Source organism: Chiloscyllium plagiosum, unplaced genomic scaffold (assembly GCF_037043375.1).
Source record: "Chiloscyllium plagiosum isolate Xiang-an unplaced genomic scaffold, Cpla_swu_hap1 HiC_scaffold_25, whole genome shotgun sequence".
Classification (NCBI taxonomy): Eukaryota; Metazoa; Chordata; class Chondrichthyes; order Orectolobiformes; family Hemiscylliidae; genus Chiloscyllium; species Chiloscyllium plagiosum.
In genome coordinates, this window is record NW_028270163.1 from 11,706,326 (window position 1) to 11,729,050 (window position 22,725).

A 22,725-nucleotide genomic window follows, 5' to 3' on the forward strand; every position below is an offset into this window, starting at 1 on the left:
AACTATAAACTGGTTAGCCTAACTTCTGTAGTGTGCAAGGTGCTTGAATCTATTATCAAGAAAGGAATAGCAAGACAGCTAGATAGAAATTGTCTCATTGGGTAGATGCAGCATGGGTTCATGAAGGGCAGGCCATGCTTAACTAATCTTTGGGAATTCTATGAAGACATTACGAGCAGGGTGGACAGTAGCTGTTTGTACCTAGATTTTCAAAAGGCCTTTGACAAGGTGCTGCACAAAAGGCTGCTGCATAAGATAAAGATGCATGGCATTATGGGTAAGGTATTAGCATAGATAGAGGATTGGTTGACTAACAGGAAACAAAGAGTTGGGATAAATTAGTGCTATTAGCAGTGGTAGTAACTAGTGATGTGCCTCAGGGATCAGTGTTGGAACTGCAATTATTGACAATTTACATAGATGATTTGGAGTTGGGGACCATGTGTAGTGTATCAAAGTTTGTAGACAGCACTAAGATGAGTGGCAGAGCAAAGTGTGCCATGATCTGTGAAACATTGCAGAGGAACGTAGATAGTTTAAATGAGTAGGCAAAGGTCTGGCAGATAGAATACAATGTTAATAAATCTGAAGTCATCTATTTTGGTAGGAGTTAACAGTAGAAAGGATTATTACTTGAATGGTAAAAAATGAATGAGTCAAAAAGACAGCTGGACCACCAATGACACCACAAGCTTGGCACTGATTGTACACCTCCAAGAATCCATCATTCTCACTGATATCAAGCACAGAGAACAGGTTAATGAGTGGACCTTTTGTGGATTCCTGCATTGCCCAACAGCATGCTGCTATGCAGAGGGACCTGGGTGTCCTTGTGCATGAATCACAGAAGGTTGGACTACAAGTACAACAGATAATTAGGAAGGCATATTGTCCTTCATTGCTATAGGGATTGAGTTTAAAAGCAGGGAGATTATATTGCAGCTGTATAGGGTGCTGGTGAGGCCATATCTGGAATGTTGTGTGCAGTTTTGGTCTCCTTACTTGAGAAGGGATGTACTGGCACTAGAGGGGGTGCAGAGGAGGTTCACTCGGTTGATTCCGGAGTTGAGGGGGTTGGCTTATGAGGGGAGACTGAGTACACTGGGATTATGTTCATTGGAATTTAGAAGAATGAAGGGGATCTTATAGAAACATATAAAATTATGAAGGGAATAAATTGGATAGACATAGAGAGGATGTTTCCACTGGCAGGTGAAACTAGAGCAAGAGTGCATAGCCTCAAAATTAAGGGGAGTAGATTTAGGACTGAATTGAGAAGGAATGTCTTCACCCACAGAGTTGTGAATCTCTGGAATTCCGTTGCCCAGTGAAGTCATTGATGCTACGTCAGTAAATGTTTTTAAAGCTAAGACAGATTTTTTTTGAACAATAAAGGAATTAAGGGATATGGTGAAAGGGTGGGTAAGTGAAGCTGAGGCCACAAAAACATCAACCATGATCTTATTGAATGGTAGAGCAGGCTCAAGGGTGCAGATGGCTTACTCCTGCTCCTAGTTCTTTTATTCTTATATTCTGATGTTTCCTTTGGACTGCTAGCTAGTCACCATTCTCTGTTTGCCTACTTGTCCATAACATGCAGTGTGACCACCTCCCTGAATGTGTAAACCATGTAGCCGTCTGCCTCACAGATACACCTCAGTGCCTGCAGCACTTTGAAGAGCTTAGGTTTGTATAGCTGGTGGCATTTCTACATATTCAGGTCACTGAAACATTCACAACTTCTACTTGTCACAAGACAGGCATTACATTTTGCCAAGCTGCACTGCCAAACCTTACGTATATGTTCAAGTTACTGTAGTAGCTTTAATTAGTTTAACCTTACCCTTGTATCATGAAGTTAAAAACTGGAGATTAGTAGAAATTCTTTGCTCTTTGTCATAAATCAGCTCTCCTTCCTGTGTCTATAAATTCTCTTTTTCCCTGTGCTAGATTAAAGATTAATGGTTTTCAAAAATACAGGAGTTGAAACATGATCGCTAAAAGCTGTTGCTCAACAACTGGTGAGGTCATATCTGGAATATTGTGTGCAGTTTTGGTCTCCTTACTTGAGAAGGGATGTACTGGCACTAGAGGGGGTGCAGAGGAGGTTCACTCGGTTGATTCCGGAGTTGAGGGGGTTGGCTTATGAGGAGAGGCTGAGTACACTGGGATTATGTTCATTGGAATTTAGAAGAATGAAGGGGGGATCTTATAGAAACATATAAAATTATGAAGGGAATAAGTTGGATAGACATAGAGAGGATGTTTCCACTGGCAGGTGAAACTAGGACAAGAGTGCATAACAGAGGACTTTCCTGCGATATAGTCATAGAGTCATATAGCACAGAAAAAGGCCCTTTGGTCTAACTAGTCCACGCTGACCATATTCCCAAACTAAACTTGTCCCAGTTAGCTGTGTTTGACCCATATCTGCCCTGTGAGACCTTTTCCACTGGAGCATAGGAGGTTGAGGAGTGGCCTTGCTGAAAACAACAAATGCTGGAGATCACAGCGGGTCAGACAGCATCCATGGAGGGAGAGCAAGCTAATGTTTTGAGTTTAGATAGTTCTTCATGATGAAGAGTCATCTAGACTTGAAATGTGAACTTGCTCTCTCTCAAAGATGCTGTCTGACCTGCTGTGATCTCCAGCATTTCTTGTTTTCAGTACAGCTTCCAGCATCTGCAGTAATTTGTTCCCACACTGAGTGGTGACTTTAAAGAAGTTTATTAAATCATAAGGCTCTTGGTCTCAGCAGAGAGCACTGGGAGCTGGGCGGAAGTGAGGTCAGAGCATGGAGGCTATTGGGAACTCAAGTGATTGCTATTTAAGTAGACACTCCCTTTCCAGCCCCTCCCCCTCCCTTCTACTTCTCCCTGCCATTGACTGGATTCATTTCTCCCACTGACCAACTAGGTCGTACTCTCTACCTGTTTTCACCTATCCCCATCTCACCACCCTATCCTGCCACCCCCTTTATCTGCAGCTCCCGCACACCCCACCCCCAGTCCTGAAGAAGGGATACGCCTGGAACATCGACTTCTCCACCTCCTGATGCTGCCTGGCTTGCTGTGTTCTTCCAGCCTTCTGCCCGATGGAGGCAGCGTTAGGGGAGGACACGAGGATAATCTCACAGATGGCAGCACATCAGGTCTCTGTTGCTGGTCAACCTCTTTGGAGGAGAATGTGGCTACTCCCTGGCTGTGGTAGGTAACCAACTCATAGCCATTAGTGAGCAAAGAAATGGAGACCAGCATTGAGGCTGGAGCCCTGCAGGTAACTGGAGGCAACCTTCAAAATTCTCCGCTCCTTGAGCCACTTTGAGTTGTGGTTTTAAGCTATTTTTAATTATAAATTAATTATAATTTGTCAATAGCACCTCCATCTTAAGATGCCCTTGTGATCTCCTGCCTGTCTTAGCAGTATCCACCTCTTCCAGTAGGACCACTGGCAGTACAGAGGGCCCTCTCCTTGGGCCCTATGCTTTTCAGTCTTCCTTCTTTAATTGGGTGGCACTCCAAGATGGCTTGTTAACCATGTGCCTCCCAGAAGATCTCAACACCTTCAGGCAGTCGACAACATCAAGGTCAGGACTTGTCCCAGTGGAAGAATAATCTCAGTGAGGCAGGGCAAAGGTTATCCTTGTAACTCACACTTTTGCAATTAGAGATCTGCCCACTGAACTTTCTCTGACGCCCACCCCCAGGACTCAGTTTACAGACTGAACAAAATATTTAGTGCCCAGTCAACCAAAGCATTCACCAGTTGAAGCCTGATTGTAATCTTCTGTTCCAGCCAGCATGATATTTTCAGTTTGCTGTGCTGATTACAACTATGAGAGACGAGAATGTGTGAAAACCTATTGGAATACTCCTGGTCTTGAGAGAGAGGCCTTGAAGGTGGGATCAGGAGGAAACTTTGAGATGAGAGTATGGGTCGGGTAGCCAATAATGAGCATTCGTGGAAGATTGGCGCATCACCAGAGATAGCTGTTGGTTGAGGGTCCCATAAGATGTCTTCTGCAATGCCATCCCTGCTGGAAGCACAGGATTTGCTGGGTTCCAGCTGGTGTCACAGGCCATCCTGTTGGTGGGTTTCCTCTCTTGTGGGGAGCTGTGGTCACCGGTAAGTTTTTAAACATATTCAGAGGATACCTTAAGTTGGAGATGCATTCATGTACTCCCTCCTAAAGCGTACTCATCTCTCCTCTCTCCCGCTAATCAAGCTATCAATGCTCCAGGGGCCCAGACCATCTGATTAGGCCTGCAACCTGAAGGACATACTTATCATTCTTAATAGGACAGTGCACACAGAGGTGGCCAACTGTACGGCCACATCCTAAGATTGTCCTGGTGATTGCTCCCTGCAAATGTAGTATCAAGGCTTGGGAATAGTCCTGCTTGTAATTATTTTTAAATGGGGCACAATTCCCTCAATTGAATCTACTAGAACTTCAACCTTTCCTTCTTTAAGTGCAGCATTTTTCACTTGGTCGTTTTAGATTTAACCTCCCATTAATTAACCCACTCACATATCTAACCCAAATGACCTTGTATTCCCTCAATTTAGAACACACCAGTGCGCATATTCTCAGTTGCTATGTTCAATGTATTTCTAGCATTACAATGTAAATTAATGCTAATGCAGAACAAGTCAGACTTCAGAGGGAAGCCTGCCTTGGTATGCAATAAGCTTTATTTTTGCAATTTGGTGGTCAGTCATTGAATTTATATATAAAAGGGTCAATGAACTTTCAACAGAAGGATGCAAGTTTATTACAATGAAAGAAAATAAAACAAAGCTATATCCCTTTGCTTTATGAATCTATCCACTTCTGACTGAAGAATACTTAAGGACTCTGCTTCCATCAGTTTTTCAGGAAGAGAGCTCCAAAACCTCACGGCTCTCAGAGGGAAAGCATTTTGCCTCATTTCTGTTTTAAATATTCAATTCCTCAGGACCACTGTTTCAATCAAATCATTCTTTACTTTTCTAAACTCTAGTGGATTTGCGGTGCAGGGAGGAGAAAGTGAGGACTGCAGATGCCGGAGTACCAGAGTTGAAAAATGTGGTGCGGGAAAAACACAGCAGGCCAGGCAGCATCCGAGGAGCAGGAGAAGTGCAGTCTGTCCAGCGTTTCCCATAATGCCAGCTGCTCAGTTCAGGTATTAGTCTGGTGAGCTACCTCTAACACATGCTTATGTCACGGTGGCTCAGTGGTTAGCACTGCCAGCTCACACCACCAGAGGCTTAGGTTCGATTCCATCTTCGGGTGACTCTCTGTGTGGAATTTGCACTTTCTTCCCATGTCTGTGTAGGTTTCCTCCCACATCCAAAAGAGGTGCAGGTTAAGTGGATTGGTGATGCTAAATTGCCCATGGTGTCCAGGGATGTGCATGTTAGGTGGATTGGCCATGGTAAACGCGGTGTTGTAAGGACAGAGTTTGGATCTGGGTGGAGGGTTTGTGTGGACTTGATGGGCTGAGTGACCTGCTTCCACACTGTAGGGATTCTATAATCTTCTGAACTAAACCTATGATGGCCTATGGCCTTTGGCCTTCCAGTTGATTACAAAAACTCAACTTTGAAAACACTTCAGCAATTATCTTATGTGTTGAGCTTAAACCACATGTTTTCTTGGAACTGAAAATAACAAATGCTGGAAATCACAGCAGGTCACTCAGCATCAGAGAAGAGAGAGTAAACTAACATTTGGAGTCTAGTTGACTCTTCATCAGAGCTGAAGTGAAGTATGGAAGGGGCAGCATTTATGCAATGGGGGAAGGGAGGTAGACTGCTGGGGGAGAAAGGATGTTGATTAGTTCAGATTAAGTGATTAGAATGTGAGAATGACAGAGCAATGATGGGTCTAACTGCCAGACTGGTTCACTTGAGCGAGGGAAGTGAAAACAGGGTATGGTGACAGAGGGTTCAACAAATAAAGCTAAAGGAAAGGGAAGAACTGACAGTGAATTGACCATTTGAAGCTGTTGAACTCAATATTAAGTGCAGAAGGCTATAAAATGCTTAGTCTGAAGATAAGATTCTGCTGTGACTTGCTGGAGCCTTGAAGCATGCCAAGGACAGACATGTGGGCATGTGAGCAGGACACTGCGTTAAAATGACTGACTATGGGAAGGCTGGGGTCATGGTTGCACATGGACCGGAGGTGTTCTGCAAAGTGGCCACCCAGTTTGCATTTGATTTCTCCAATGTAGAATAGACCATGTTGGATACATTGAATGCAATAGACTAGGTTGGAAGAGATACAGGTGAAATGCTGCTTCACCTGAAAAAACTGTTGAGGCCCTTGGACAGTGAGCAGGGAAGAGGGGAAGGTATTGCACCTTCTGCAGTTTCATGGGAAGAGGGTTGGTGTTGGTGTAGAAATGTCCCAGAGGGATTGATCCCTGTGAAATGCAGGCAGGGGGAGTGAGGAGAAGATGTGTTTGGTGGTGGCGTTCTGAAGGGGTTGTCTGAAATGGCGAAGAATGATCTTTTGAATGTGGAGGCTGGTGTGATGAAAAGTGCGGATAAGAGGAACCCGATCACGCTGTTGTGAGAGATGGGAAGTGGCAAGCGCGGAAGCATAGGTGATAGGTCAGATGCGGTTGAGAGCCCTGTCAACCACAGTGGGTTGGAAATGTAGAAGTTCTGTTTCAAACTGATTCCCTGACCTTTAAAAAAATCCATCTTCACAAAACTAAGCCCAAACATCTATTTGCCTCCAATTAAAATACAGGTAAATGATAATTTATAAAGCTGCCCCACACTAGCTTGATCTATATACCTTTACCTGTTGAGCTGTCCTGCAATATACCCAGCTGTTTACACCCCTCAGACAATAAGAACAAGATCACTGATATGTTATATTGGTGTCTGCTATTAAGCGCAAATCTCATTTTTTGACTGTAATTTTCTTGCAAAATGGATCTTTGTGAATTTTTCCCAGAGGAAATCTACATCATCAAAGGCCAGAGAGTTTGTTATTGTCATTTCTCCTCTTACTGTCACACTGTTTGGGGCTTATAAATTGAGTATGGCAATAAAAGGCCTTCGCTACAGAATCTGTCTGGGAACTTCAGAAGTTATGTGCCTATCTGTATAGCGCTATTGATTTTCTGTCTGCATAAATGCTATCACTTGCTGAGATGCTATTGACCAGCCTCCTATGTTAGGTGATACCATTGGACACACTGGTTCCATTTGATTTGCAAAGGATTCTCTTTGCTCGCATGAAAAGCTGGATTTACATCAAGTTGTCAGAGTTTGTTGACTCTGACAGAGGCTGTTGGTTCAAAATCTATGCCAGACCTTTGAGCATCTAATCTGGGGGCTGATATTTTACTGCATTTTTAAGGATTCCTGCATTGTTACAGGCATTGCCTTTCAGATCAGCTCCGGTCACCTGAAACAAGTCAATGGTAAATGTTATTCTTTGAAGAATAGAATTTGCATTTCCTATAGATATCCAGGGAAGGATTTATCTGTTTAGGACCATTGAAACAAATACAGTTTGTACCTCATTGATGTTTGTAGGACATTGCTTAGTACAAAAGCAATGGCTCAATTGCCTTCTTAAAACAGAAAAAGTAAGATTTTAATTTGAACAGTTTGTTCTGGAAATGATAATTTGGAAAATTTGTAGTTTCTTCAAAAATGTCTGTGGAATCTGAAATTGTATTTGGAAAGTACTTTTAAAAATCTCCATCAATTGTTAAAGTACCCATTATAATTTTCTTGGATAATAAGAAAGACCAGTCCATTTGAACTGGTGACTTTTAACCTGGAAACACTTCCAACAGGAATGAAGTTAATAAAGAAGCAGTGTAGCTAGCAGGCAGAAAGGAGACACATACACACATGCACAAAGGACAGCTACAAACTGAGGAGCTGGAGGGAAGCACAGAGGCTGGCATGAAGAGCTAGCAGAGAAAGAGAGAGGCAAAATGAGGAACACAAGGAATTCTTGCCAAGAGGAGAAGCAAATCACTGTCATGAAGAGGTTAGTTTTTCTTTTTAGAAGAAAAGGAGATGGGATTGCTTGTGCGTGTGATGCGATATGATTAAAAGATCTCAAACCTGGATAACTGTGTAAGTAGCTCAGGAGCCAAAATGTGACCAACCGTGAACTAGAGTTCTATTGATCGGCCAGTTGACAAAAAACCCTGGAAATCTACAGCAGCAGGACTATAATAAGCCAAGGGAGAAAGGAATTATAGAAATGTGTCTTGTTGATGATAATTGATCCTGTGAAACTTGAAAATGGGAAACTGTTGTCACATAGGACTTCTGACCTACATTCCATGAATAAAGAACAGCATATTATAGAACCATGTAGCTATGTCAATGCACACTTGTGTAGAGAGTGTTGTGAATACTTGAAGTTGCATAAGAAGTACCTTTGTCATACTGACTACTTAAAGTGAAATGCTCCTTTTCATCTGCAGTACCTGTTAAGTCATGTGTAAACTGTACTGGTTCTGATTTGATTTAAAGCAAAAGCTATAAAAATTGCAGTCTTATTGGTGATTTCTACATTTGGTGGCCATTCGATAAATATACTTGTTAAGGTTTATGCTTTCCCTGTGGTGATTGCAACAATAATACCTTTCAAAATCTTGGAAAGCTCCAAAGCAGCTTATGGGCAATTAAAGATTTGTTGTTAACAATTTGTTAACAATTTTGGGCGGCATGGTGGCACAGTGGTTAGCACTGCTGCCTCACAGCGCCAGAGACCCGGGTTCAATTCCCGTCTCAGGCGACTCTCTGTGTGGAGTTTGCACATTCTTCCCGTGTCTGCGTGGGTTTCCTCCGGGTGCTCCGGTTTCCTCCCACAATCCAAAAAATGTGCAGGTTAGGTGAATTGGTCATGCTAGATTGCCCATAGTGTTAGGAGAAATGGGCCTGGGTGGGTTACGCTTCGGCGGGTCGGTGTGGACTTGTTGGGCGAAGGGCCTGTTTCCACACTGTAAATAATCTAATCTAATCTAATCTAAATTGTTGTAACGTACGGAAGGTTGCAAAGTGGATAAATGCAGCAATTCATCCGAGAAACAGTAATGTGATCTGAGCCACATCATTTTCTTGTTATGTGTTAACTACAGGAGAAGCACCGCCCAGGACCAAAGAAAGAACTCCCTCTTTTTTCTTCACCACAGTTCCATGGGATGTGGTAACGTCACCTGAGCAACACAGGTGGGTCTCAGATTACAGGTAATACCTTATCTGAAAAAGATATCATGTCTGAACTTGAAACAATCCGATTGCAAATTAAAGTGCTTTGATGAGATTCTCAGAAGCAATATGGTTCCACATGAATGGAAATCCTGTCTCTTTATTGCTGTCCCTGTGTGATGGGGGAATCTGTCAGTCTGTTTGTCATTACTAAAATAGCCATCAAATGTCTTCAGCAGATTTTTTAGGAAGCTTCCTCAATTAGTATGAACAAGAAAGCAATTAAGGGGAAGATCCCATTATGATAACAAACAGGGAGATGAGTTCAGAGGTCTCATGATATTTCGAATACAGTGCATTTGCAACCATTCTGTATTTTAAAACATTTCATTTTATTTGTTTTCCACTCTTGGGATAAATTAAGTTTTAGCTGCTGGGCTGTGCCAGAAAGGTTGACATTAATTTCTGCGTGTTGAATCTGAGAGACTCTTGCACTGAGCATCGGGTTAGGTTTAATCTTGGCAGAGGAGCTATCCCAGGGTGCTTCAGGCTGCGCGCATGGAAGTGAAATAAATTTTTTTTAAATGACATGCATTAGTGATGCTCAGTATTTAATAAAGAAAAGTTGCCTTTTGAGTGTTTCCAATAAGGAAGGAAAGCAGGAGTATCAGAAAACCATTGACCCTAGCCACGTTTACACAAAAATCCTGACCTCGCCAATATATTCAGCGGCACACTCTTCTAACTGAACAATCCATATCAGTAATTGATTGGTTGGCTATTGATGAATCAATAATAAGCAAACATTGCCCCAGGAAGGCGCCGGTGGTGAACTCTGTGGTTCCAAAGGGAGTTCTCAATGAGGGAGAGCCAGATGGTCCCTCTTCACAGCTCCAGACTTCTCCACCCCTTCCACAAACACAAGGATTGATGTGAAATCAGGGACAAATGCCCTTGATTTGTCTCAAAGCACGGACGTGTTAACCTTGATTAAGTTTGTAAGGGAGCAGTCGGAGAACTATTTTATAAAGATGCGAGTCACGAGCGCGGTTGTGGGGCTATCGAGTTGCTATGTTGCTCAGAGGAGGAACTCCCTGTCCTGGTCAGTAGAGGCTCCCATAATAAAGACGTTGGTCATTAACTAGATTCCCATCTCAAGGGGACAGAAAGGAATTGAAAAAGTCACAGTCATTTCAAAAGACACAACAGACATTGCCCCACACCCCACCAATGAAAAGATGCCGTATGCAGATGTGATCAAGTTGGAATTATCCAAAGCTCGGCCACCCCCAACTGCAAGGGGATGACAAAGCATTAACTATTTCAAAACATAGAATAATAAAATATCTGCCATCTAACATGCTCGAAGTTTTGGAAATTCATCACAGTGATACTCAGAAGGGGTTGGAAATATGCTGGTTGTCTTGAGCTGTTATTGTAATCAGAATCATACCTAAACACATAAGGACACAAGGGGAGCCAGAGTATTCTGTGTTACCCCTCGAGCCTGTGCCTCAATTCAATACAGTCATAGCTGACCTCCAGCTTCAATACCACTTTCCCGCCTGCTCCCCAATCCCTCAATATGTTCACCTGAGGCTTAAGCATATTCAGTGATGGTCCAGCCATGGCCCTACATGCTGCCTTGGCATCAGACGACATTGAGAATCTGCTCCTTCACGGCATTGAGTTAGATGTCAGTCAGCAGCACGTTGCATACAAATTCTGGCCAGAATAGAAATAACTAACTTTGCACAATGAGTACATACAAAGAAGACTTTCCTCATATGTTATCAAGTCAAAGTTAGTTATTTCTATTCTGGCCAGAATTTCCATCCAATATCAGGCTCAACCATTTAAAATAATCAAAATAGTGCTTCTTCAATCAAACCAGTGCTGTCTGTTCCTGATTATTACCTTACACCAGTTTAATAGTTGGCCAATTCTGAATTTATACCCAAGCAAGCTTTATTTTCTAATCTGAAGCAGGCGATACATTCAACTACATAGAAAGAAAGAACTTGTATTTGCACAGCACCTTTCGTAACCTCAGGTTGTTTTAATTCATTGTGAAACAGCTAGTGGCTCGCTGTTTGAAGTGCGGCCAATGTTGTTTCCACTGATGGATAGACCAGCAACCAAGGAGACAGGTTTATGTCTCCTATAAGGAGAATCAGGCTTTCTTTTTAAATCTTGCAATGATTTGTTGTGATCAGCAATCCTTTGGCTGACAAAGGGGAAAGAAATTCAGAAATAATATCCAAAAGGAGGAATTGGATCAATGCTTGACGTGAAATAACTTTCAGGGGAATGGGGGAAGTACAGGGTCTGGGACTCATTGAGACAATGGGCTGAATGGGCAGCTTTGTGATTTGTTGGTCTTTTATTGGGGAGACAGTGGTGCTGGAGTTCAGCAGAAATCCAGAGAGGCCCAGGCTAATGCTCTTACATAGGTTCAAGCCTCACCCCAGAGTAGATGCAGGAATTTGAACTTAATTAGTTGCTGAAAACAATTTATTCATCTGGAATTAAAATCTAATCTCAGCGATAGTGACCATGAAACTGCCATTGATTGTTGTAAAAACCTATCAGGTTCACAAATACCTTTTAGGAAAGGCAATTTGCACCCTTACTAGGCCTACACATAATTCCAGATCCATGTTAATGAGGTTGGCTCTTAACTTCCCTCTCAAATGGTCTAGCAAGCCACACAAATATACCATTTGCACATGGACAACAAATGCTGCTTTTTCTAGTGATGCCACAACCCATAAATAGATTCTGCTAGCAGACCATAATCTCCAAAGTTTATTAAGTTTGAATTCCCAACTTGCCATGATGAGATTGCAACTCAGGGTCTCTGTGTTGCCAATAGGCTACCGTACCTTCCTTAAGCTGTCCTGATTCTCAATTGCGGTTGGTTAGTTCAGTTGGTTGGATGGCTGATTTGTAATGCAATCATAACAGCATGGGTTCAATTCCTCTACCAGCCGAGTTCACCATGAGACCCTTAGTTTCACCCATGTCTGGTGCTTGCGGTGTGGTAACCCTCAGGATAAACTCACTACCAGACACTCCTCTTTAACGGGAGGGCAGCCTATGACCCTTTGGGGATGTGGCGATTTCCACCATCACTGCTGTACGAGACTATTTTGCTCCATGAAATGGAATGAAACATGGAAGAGATAGTTTTAAACGTGGTTTCATCACTTCCTTGATATTTCTTGCTTTTCTTTCAGAGCCCCTACTCATTCCATTCAGAAATTCGGCATCAATTTTATCGTGTACTGAAGCAGTGCTGTGTAACCTGCCCAAGGATTTCAGTTCAAGTACAGAAAGGATCCATGTTACATTTTTTGAAGCTAAATTTCAGGCAACAGGAGATCATTCTGCAGAGGAGTGTCCCAGTTTGAACTCTGCACAAGAGCTTAACATCTTGTTGGGACAATCAGAGTCAGGTGGAACTATCTCCCATGAAGTATTTGGGTAGAGGCTTTAGTTATAAATTCAAAATTTCATCAACAGTCAATGATTTGTTTGAAGAGTAGCATTTCCCCCTCTCATTTGGAATTTTGTAGGTTCATTTCCTTTCTGGGAAATTGGTGCCTTCAGTGTTAGACTGTGGGAGTGCTGCACTGTTGATGGAGTCACCTGTTGGATGAGATGTGAAACTAAAGTCCAGCCTGCCTTCTCAGATGTATATTTAAGATTCCATGGCACTAGTCAGACAGGAGGGGGGAGGTTCGCCCAGTGACATGATCAATAATTAATTACAAATTAGCCAATTCTGAGGAAGGGTCACTGGACCCGAAACATTAATTCTGATTTCTGTCCACAGATGCTGCCAGACTTGCTGAGCTTTTCTGTTTTTGTTTCTGATTTCCAGCATCTGCAGTTCTTTTGCTTTTATAAAATAAATCAATTGATTGTTTATCTCATTACTGCTTGTGGGATCCCCCTGTTTTAAAACTGACTGCTGTGTTTGTGACATGATGACAGTAATGACTCTTTAGAGCTGAAAATGTGTTGCTGGAAAAGCGCAGCAGGTCAGGCAGCATCCAAGGAACAGGAGAATCGACGTTTCGGGCATAAGCCCTTCTCAGTAATGACTCTTTAACAATGTTTCACTGGCTCTAATGTCCTTTTGGTATTCTTCTCACAAATATGCTCGATAAATGTAAATCTTTTGACTTAATTTAATATATTTAATAGCACCAGAGTGGATCTGCTTGACGGTGACCTCAACTGCCCATATTTCATGGAGTCCCTACAGTGTGGAAGCAGGCCATTTGGCCCATCGAGTCCACACTGTCTCTCTGAAGAGTATCCCATCCAGACTCAATCCCCCCCTCTCTAACCCCAGATTTCCCATTGCTAATCCATCGAACATCTTTGGACTGTGGGAGGAAACTGGAGCACCCAGAGGAAACCCACACAAACAGAGGGATGATGTGCAATCTCCGCACAGTCATCTGAGACTGGTAATTGAACTTGGATCCCTCGTGTTGCAAGGCAACAATGCTGACCACTGAGCCACTGTGCCATTGCTATGCATGACCGTCCCTTTACTCCAAGCACACAGTTCCCAAACTAAAGAAAGCAAATTAAAGAACAGCAGTCTGCCGATTGTTTGAAGAAATACAGTTATACACAATAGCTTGTACACTGTGATCTCAGATTTGCCAGAGGAACATTTCAGCGTTTGGAGACCGATAGGGTATTGCGTGCTGAAGAGATCCTGGGAGAAATGACAAAGATGTTTTCACAGATCATGGATGCCTGTCTGGTGAACATCATCCCAAAGTAGGTGAGACAGTGAGATCAACTCAACTTCTGCTAGAGAGTTCCAACTGCTCTTAAGCGCAGTCTGTTATAAAGGTTAGGGGAGCTAGAAATGAAGGGAGCATTCAAGAAAGTGCCAACTCCTCCAGAATGGAATAGCAGCATGATCGCAGTGAAACAACTTGGAAAACTGGGAGAATATATAGATCCCAATAAAGATGTGAAGAGCTCTCACTACCCAATGACAGCCATCAAAGAAACTTTGCTGCAACTTACCAAAGCAAAAGCCTTTACTATTCTAGATATGCAGGACGGGTCCTGGCAAGTGAAGTTGGCTGAAATCTATAGCTGTCTGACTACATTCTGGATGCCATTTGGGAAGTACAGATGGTTCCACACGCTGTTTGGCATTCCTTCTGTTCTGGGAGAGCATCAACACAGACAGCAAGAGATGCTCAGTGATCTTCCGAGAGTGGAAGTGATCCTGATTATGGAGATGGAGACATAATGGAAGAAGCATCACACACTATAACCATAATCATAATGCGAGAGAGATCTTGCCAGTGGGGTTTGAACTTGACCAGGAAACAGATGACTGAATTCAAGTAAATTGGTCATATACTGACAATGAAAGATATATTTTCCTTAATCCTGATAAAATAGGGAAGGTGATGGCCTAGCCGTATTATTGCTGGACTGTTAATCCAGAGGTCTAGATAATGTTCATGGAAGATGGTGGAATTCAAATTCAATTATAAAAGGCAAAATCTGGAATTAAGAGCCTATTGATGACCATGAATTTGTTATTGATTAGTCAGGGAAAACCCATCCGATTTACTAATGTCCTTTAGGGAAAAAAGCTGTCATCCTCACTTTGTCTGGCCTATATGTGACTCCAGACCCACAGTTACATGGTTGACTCTTAATTAGGAATGGGCAATAAATGTTTGCCGAGCCAGTGACATCCTAATCCTGTGAATGAATAATGAAAAAGAAATGAGAACTGAAATATGCAGAAACCTAGAGACGTGAAAGTAATGTAACCATTTGGCTTTGTGAACTACCTAGGAAAGTTCTGGCCTCATTAATGATCAATATGTGAAACTCTATGAAAAGTCATTGCGAAGGATGCTTGTTGCTACCCGGACACACAACAAAAAGAGACTTGCACTTGATTAACCAACCAGCACCAATAACACTAAGCTGTAACCATGCCATCGATGAAGTCATGCTGCAGTATAATGCTAGTGACACACTTGGAGGACCAAGGAGAACCAGATCTGTTTACATCCGAAGTATTAATGCAGATTGAAAGGCAGGTCCCAGAGAAGGAACCTTACCCCAGGCCATTCTGAAGAGGAGCCAACAACTCACGCACATACCATTAGAAGACTTGAATCCTTTAAAGATCATGTACATCCAGGGACAGATGGGAGACAGAACAAACAGATTTTATTCATGAGAGATAATGTGTAGATAAAACATAGAATTTAGAACTGTACAGCACAGTACAGGTCCTTCAGCCCACAATGTTGTGTGCAGCATTTACCTTTAATCTAAGATCAACCTAACCTACACATCCCTGAATTTACTACTGTCCATGTGCTTGACCAGCATTCACTTAAATGTCCCCAATGTCTCTGACTTTACTACCATCGCTGGCAGTGCATTCCATGCACCCACCACTCACTGTGTAAAGAACCTACCTCTGACATCTCCCCTATACCTTCCTCCAATCACCTTCAAATTATGACTCTTCGTGACAGCCACCTCTGCCCTGGGGAAAAGTCTCTGGCTATCTACCCTATCTATGCAGATGTCAATGATCGTGCATACTTTTTGTTTTATTTGTTTATTTTTGCTTGGCAAAATACACTTTTATGACGTGGCTTGTAAATTGTGACAAGCTATAGTCATGCATTCTGTGGTATAGTTACTTTCAATATTAATGCATGAATGTGGAAGCTATTAATGCCAATACATGGTATACACGTATACAGCTTGTTGATAATAGGACAACGTTTCAAAGGTATTTCACAGGAGCAACATCAAACAAAATTAAATAGCAAACCGTATAAGAGAGAGGACATTTGGTAAAAAGCTTGCTCAAAGTGATGTAGCTTAAAGAGCTCTTTCAAGGAGACATTAATGGAGGCAGGTATGTTATGGGTGTTTATAAGCACACAAATAAACACGCAATGGAGGGATATGGACCAAGGGCAGGCAGAAGGGATTAGTTTCATTTGGCATCAAGTTCTGCTCAACATGTTGGGCCGAAGGACCCATTCCTGTGTTCTTTTATTCAAGATTGTATGTTGTATGTTCTAGGGACACACGGACCATTATACAATTGAACATCCATTTAGAGACATCAAGTGAACCTCAACAGCGAATAACTAAGAACAATCATGTATTCCAAACTCTCAAGTTTGCTTTATTTGTGATTGCCAATCACAGGACTTGCCCTTTAAGTGAATCAGTAGATAGGAGAGGGTTTGCACCATGGAAATTTTTGGAGAAATCCCCACTCCAGTTAAAGTCAATACCTCCTAAAACTGAGGATAGAATGTTCTGTGGATGTTTGCTGATGGAATCAGCACAAAATCTAAGCAAAGCCTTAGCCTAGTTTCATGACAGTTTAGATATACTCAAGGTTGGAACTCCCTAATAACATTAAGTATTTTGCTCAGTGTCAGCACTTTTCAGCAAAGAAGGCAGTTTGGAAACTTAGCAAAAGATAAAAATAAGGCAAACCAGGCCATGAATCTGTGAGATTGTGATCGGATTGATGCAGATGTCCGTCCAACCTTGACTAGTGCAATCTCAGTGATGAATTGGCTGTCGGAAAAAGCTTAAACTCCTCTCAGAAAAAAAGTTATGCCGAAACTTAGAAGGGTTGGGATGCATTGTCGTGGATTGGTTTATTATCTACCAGCTCACGTTTTTCTGCATCCATCGCTCCTTGACTCAATGATAACACTTCATTGTAAGATATTTGTTAGTACTGAGTGGGTTTGATTTGTGAAACAAATGGACTGATGGAGTCTGAGTCACATTAAAACACAAAACCACGATAGCAGGTTGATACAGTCAATAAAATTATAGATTCCTGTAACTCTCGAAGTAGAGCAGATCAAGGCAGGGTCAGTGTGCCTGGGTAAGTTACTAGTTGCAGGGCCACAATGTTAATGACCTAAAACTGTTGCTACCTCTTAAGGTGCTGCAGAGAAATGTTTGTCTCACAGGCAATTGCGTTGTCATTAGTTTAGATTCCCTACAGTATGGAAAAAGGCACTTTTGGCCCAACCAGTCCACACCAACCCTCCAAAGAGTAACCCACCCAGACCCATTTCCCTCTGACTAATGCACCTAACACTCTGGGCAATTTAGCATGGCTAATTTACCTGACCTGCACATCGTTGGACTGTGGGAGGAAATCCACATAGACACAGGGTGAATGTGCAAATTCTACACAGACAGTCACCTGAGGCTGGAATTGAACCCAGCAGTGCTAACCACTGAGCCACTGTACTGCCCCAGTTGCTGTGGGAGGAGATCACTGTAGGATTTCTGCATGTGCCCCAGGGAGGTCCTGAATTTCCCATTGGTCAACTGCTCTGGAAATGATCGTACATCAACATATGTGCTTGCATCATTGTATTCGTTCACCTTGTGAGGCTGGAATGGGTCTTACACAACCCAACCTGCAACCAGAAGGCACTACAGGGGGAAGATCCACCAGAGGAGAACCTTGCTCACACAACAACCTCAAGACCATTGACTGGCACCTTGGGTGGGGGTGAGGGAGGTGGGCTGCAGTGTCAGTGGTCACCTAACCAGGACTGTCTACATCATGGGGAAGTGCATTGGCGCATCGGCCCCATGGTCCAAGTGAGCACCACCTACCTCCAGGCTTGCCAGAGGCAATGTCAGACTTAGCTTACCCGGCAGGCAATGTCGAACTGTGAATGCTCCTAAAACAAGTCCCGTAAGCCTATGGCTCTGGAGGAAAGCCCGCAATGTTCACCCATGAAGATACTGTAGCTCTAATCCTCCATGCCAGTGGCTTATTTCAAGTCTCTGCATGGTGCGTGGCTCCATAAATGTTACATCTCCCAGGCTGCAGCCCATAGCTACTGATTGGAACTCCAGCCTTGGGTTTACATGGTTGTTTTGTTTTACAGGCCATTTCCTGGGAATTTTCCAATCCCTCTCCTGTCACCCAAAGCAAATCATATTATTGACAGCACGCACTCACCAAATAAATGCTCCATCCAGATGGGGCAACAAATGAATCAAAGTCTCTCCGGACATTGAGCGCCTGGCCTCTCAAGCAGTTGGCTTCGCGCTCATGCTGTTCCCATAGATACAGGGTTTAATCAACTACACACACACACACACACACACACAACAGCTCTCTGGTTACAGAAAGCTGCATTTGCAACTGGAAAGGGTTTCACTCCCTTAATGGAGAAGTTTCAGCAAACATCAGAAAATGATACAGACATGAGTTAATTTCCCAGGCCACTCTCATGACACATAAATGTTCAGGATCTCCAAGGTGAAGCGGTTGTTCCCTGTCCCTGCCCAGGGGTTGGGTTGGATCCTTGAGGAGAAAGGTTATTTATGGGGCAACACAGTGGCTCAGTGGTTAGCACTGCTGCCTCACAGCACCAGGGGCCCAGGTTCGATTCCAGCCTCAGGCAACTTCCTATGTGGAGTTTGCACATTCTCCTTGTGTCTGCATGGGTTTCCTCTGGGTGCTCTGGTTTCCTCCCGTAATCCAAAGAAATGCAGGTTAGGTGAATTGGCCATGGGAAATTGCCCGTAGTGTTCAGAGATGTGTAGGTTAGATGCATTAGTCAGGGGTAACTGTAGAGTAATGGGGATGGGTTTGGGTGGGATACTCTTTGGGGGGCCAGTGCGGACTTGTTGGGTCGAAGAGCCTGCAGAGATTCTAAGAATCTCAGAATATGCTTCATGACATCACTGCAGCCTCCTCAATGCTCTTGAGGAGCATAACACAAAGCTGTTGGAATTCAACCAAGGCAATGATAGAGCTGACCATTGGTATCGCTCAAAATCCATTTCCAATGTCTTGCCTACTCCTTTACAGCATGGGTTACACACAGTGCCCAGGTTTGTTAGTCAATGGGAGAAGGATTGTGAATTGAGGACCTTGATGAGTTGCTAACTTGCTCAGATAATGGTGGGGGGAGGCATATGAGGACAGCAATCTTACTGCAGCTCTTACAGATACCAGGCTCATGCCCAGATGACATGCCAGGCCTCTCAGGGACAACCTCATCTTCACTTATTTTGACCACAATGTAAGCAGCCCTAGGATAATTGATGGTCATCCTGACTGTTACTTCCTCACCCAAAGGCCTTACCCACTCGGCTTCTGCACCTACCTCTGAAGGGTATCTGTGGGGATGTGCAGGTACCTTGTTTCTCTCTAGTGGAGCCACTACTGTACTTAGTCTTTGGCCAGAGCTGAGGAATGCATGTGCTTGCATTAATCAGTCACACAGAAGATGACATACACTCACATGTCAGAGCCATTATAGACGTCAAAGCGGGTACACTTCCACACCAAGCTTTCCCTCATCTCCGACAACCCCACCAGATGTTCCCCAGTCTGCCCCTGCATCTGCACTGATTGGAACAGTGGCTCAGTGGTTAGCACTGCTGCCTCACAGCGCCGGAGACCCGGGTTCAATTCCCGCCTCAGGCGACTGACTGTGTGGAGTTTGCACGTTCTCCCCGTGTCTGCGTGGGTTTCCTCTGGGTGCTCCGGTTTCCTCCCACAGTCCAAAGATGTGCAGGTCAGGTGAATTGGCCAAGCTAAATTGCCCGTAGTGTTAGGTAAGGGGTAAATGTAAGGTATGGGTTGGTTACGCTTCGGCGGGTCAGTGTGGACTTGTTGGGCCGAAGGGCCTGTTTCCACCTTGTAATGTAATCTAATTGAATGTAATCTAATATAAATTATCCGTAGTGTCTAGCAATGTGCAGGCCAGGTGGGTTAGCCAATGGAAAGGTGGGTTATGGGGATAGGGCAGGGAGAACTGGGCCTGGGTGGGATACACTTTGGAGGGTTGGTGCATACACTATGGGCTGAATGGCCTCTTTAAGCACTGTAGAGATTCTATGATTGTGTCTGAGACCAGAATCTCATCATTAGCCTGTGGATTGGCATGGACCTGACCATTAACCTCAGACTGACAAAGCCCAATCACCAGCACATGCTCCTGATTCTCCCACTTGCCTGCATTTGGCCCATAACCCTCTGAACCTTTCCTATTCATGTGTCTATCCTAAAATTTTTGAAATGTTTGATTAGATTAGATAGATTAGATTACTTAGATTAGATTATTTACAGTGTGGAAAGAGGCCCTTCAGCCCAACAAGTCCACACCGACCGTCCGAAGTGCAACCCACCCAGATCCCTACATTTACTCCTTCACCTAACAATTTAGCATGGCCAATTCACCTGACCTGCACATCTTTGGACAGTGGGATGTTGTAACAATACCTGCAGTATCTACCACTTCTTCCTCCTCCTCCTCAGCCTTTCTTTGGTGTTGAACGTGTTATGTCAAATTGGAAAATCATTAGCTTACAAAAGACACCAGACTCCCTTGTGCTTGTGCATGTCCCTGGAGGTGTAAATGCATGTGGATGTGAATGTGTGTGTGTGTTTCCGCATACATGAATTAATATGGCTGTGTGTGTATGTGAATTGAATATACATGCCTGTATGTGTGGGAGGGAATGTGTTTGAGTGACTGCACAGCTCTCTGTTGCTGCTGGTTTGTCTTTATATAATCTCCTTTCACAGGTTTTCAGAGGAACCTCAATTATCCAAAGGACACGGGAGGGGAGCACTGTATTTGGTTAATCAAATGCTGGACAACATAGTTAGTCATGCATTGGGATCTTGTAATCTTGTTCGGATGATCCAACTTTCAGTTAATCGAATGCTGGATAATTGAGTTTCCTCTGGATCTGTAATTACAAAACGACTACTGTATGTGATCAGGTATTTGCCTCAGTGTAATTCTTTGTTCGTACCTGTGTATATGTCAATGCACGTATCAGCTTTCCCCTGTGAGGGACTAATTCCTCTTGTCAGTATTTCGAGCATTGATGTAATGTGTTTTTGAAGATTTTCTCTGCTTGGTTTCCCCAGATCCTGAAAGGGAGTCTGCCTTTGTGTGAAAAGTTGAGCAAAGGCAATCTTTCCGGATACATTTCCAATGTTACAACACATAGCAATCAGAACTCTGTTCACTGGATTCACTTCTGCAGCCTGAATGTATCGATGGGAACTGATTTAAAGCTCACTATGACCTTACTGGTTGCTTCTTCTGTTAGGTTCTTTAAGCTCGTGTCCCTGTAATGCTGATCTCTTGTGCGCGCTGTTAGGACCCCAGCTGAGGTCATCACTGGCCCAGTCAGATCCTAGACAGGAATCTGTTTGATAGATCATATTTTGATTTGTTTGGGTTTTAACAGAGTGGTCACTTGCTGAAACATGATCACACAATGCTGCAGATTTTGCTTTAACAATAAAACAGAAACTTATTTATAACGGAAATGAAGATAAAATGGAATAAATCACACCATCTATATATATTAGAGTAGGATTATAGAATCCCTACAGTGTGGAAGCAGGCCATTCAGTCCAGACTGAACCCCAAAGAGCATCCCACCCAGAACCACCCCCCCTACTCTATTCCCACCACCCTGTATTGCACATAGCTAACCCACCTGGCCTGCACAATTTAGCATGGCCAATCCATCTAACCCAGACATCTTTGGACCTTGGGAGGAAACTGGACCACATGGAGGAAACCCACACAGACACAGAGAGAATTTGCAAACTCCACATAGACAATCACCTGAGGGTGGAATCGACCCCAAGTCTCTGTCGCTGTGAGGCAGCAGTGCTAACCACTGAGCCACCCTGATGAAACAACTCAAAGATTTTTAACCACACCCAAAAGATATAGTCCCATCAATCGCAAAACACTCCATTATGAGTTGAAAAGAAATGAAAGACCCAAAACACACGTCTGGTGCAGTGTCTGAAATACCACTTTTACACACCAAAGTCCCTGTGTCCAACACCTTGTGTGCTTAGAATCTAATATGGATTTGACTCTTATACTGGACACAATTTACATGCTTTTGCAGCAGTGTTTGAGATATGTTTTCATCCAACAAGGTTTGGAATATTGACTGGAGTACAGCCTGGGACAAAGTACTGAGTGATTTTATTGGTTGGCTGCAGTACTGGGATAGGTCAGGCATGGAGGAGGGGTAGGAACTGGGAGAGCCAGCCCAGGATTGAGAAAAACAAAATTGGAACTAAGAGGTTAAATGGCCAAGATATAAAAGAGGGGAGCAGGAGGGGAGGTTTTCACAACAGAAATACTAAAACTGAAACCTCATCGAGAGCCACATTTCCTGTAACCATCTCTCCCCACACCATCAACCAACTTATATATCCCAGAGCTTTATGCTGTGCTGAAGGTTATGTGAAACACTGCATTACGATTGCTCTGTCCTTTAGAATGACGGAGACTCCCCGCTGTAAGCGCATGATCAATACTTAATATTGGTACCTGCCATCTTCGTTTAAATGATATAAATGGCTATGCGAATTGCAAAAATTTATAATGAACTGAGCCTTATTTTTCTTCGCTTAACTGACACACAGTAGCATTTGTCAAACTTTTGCACGTAATTAAATCAATATGC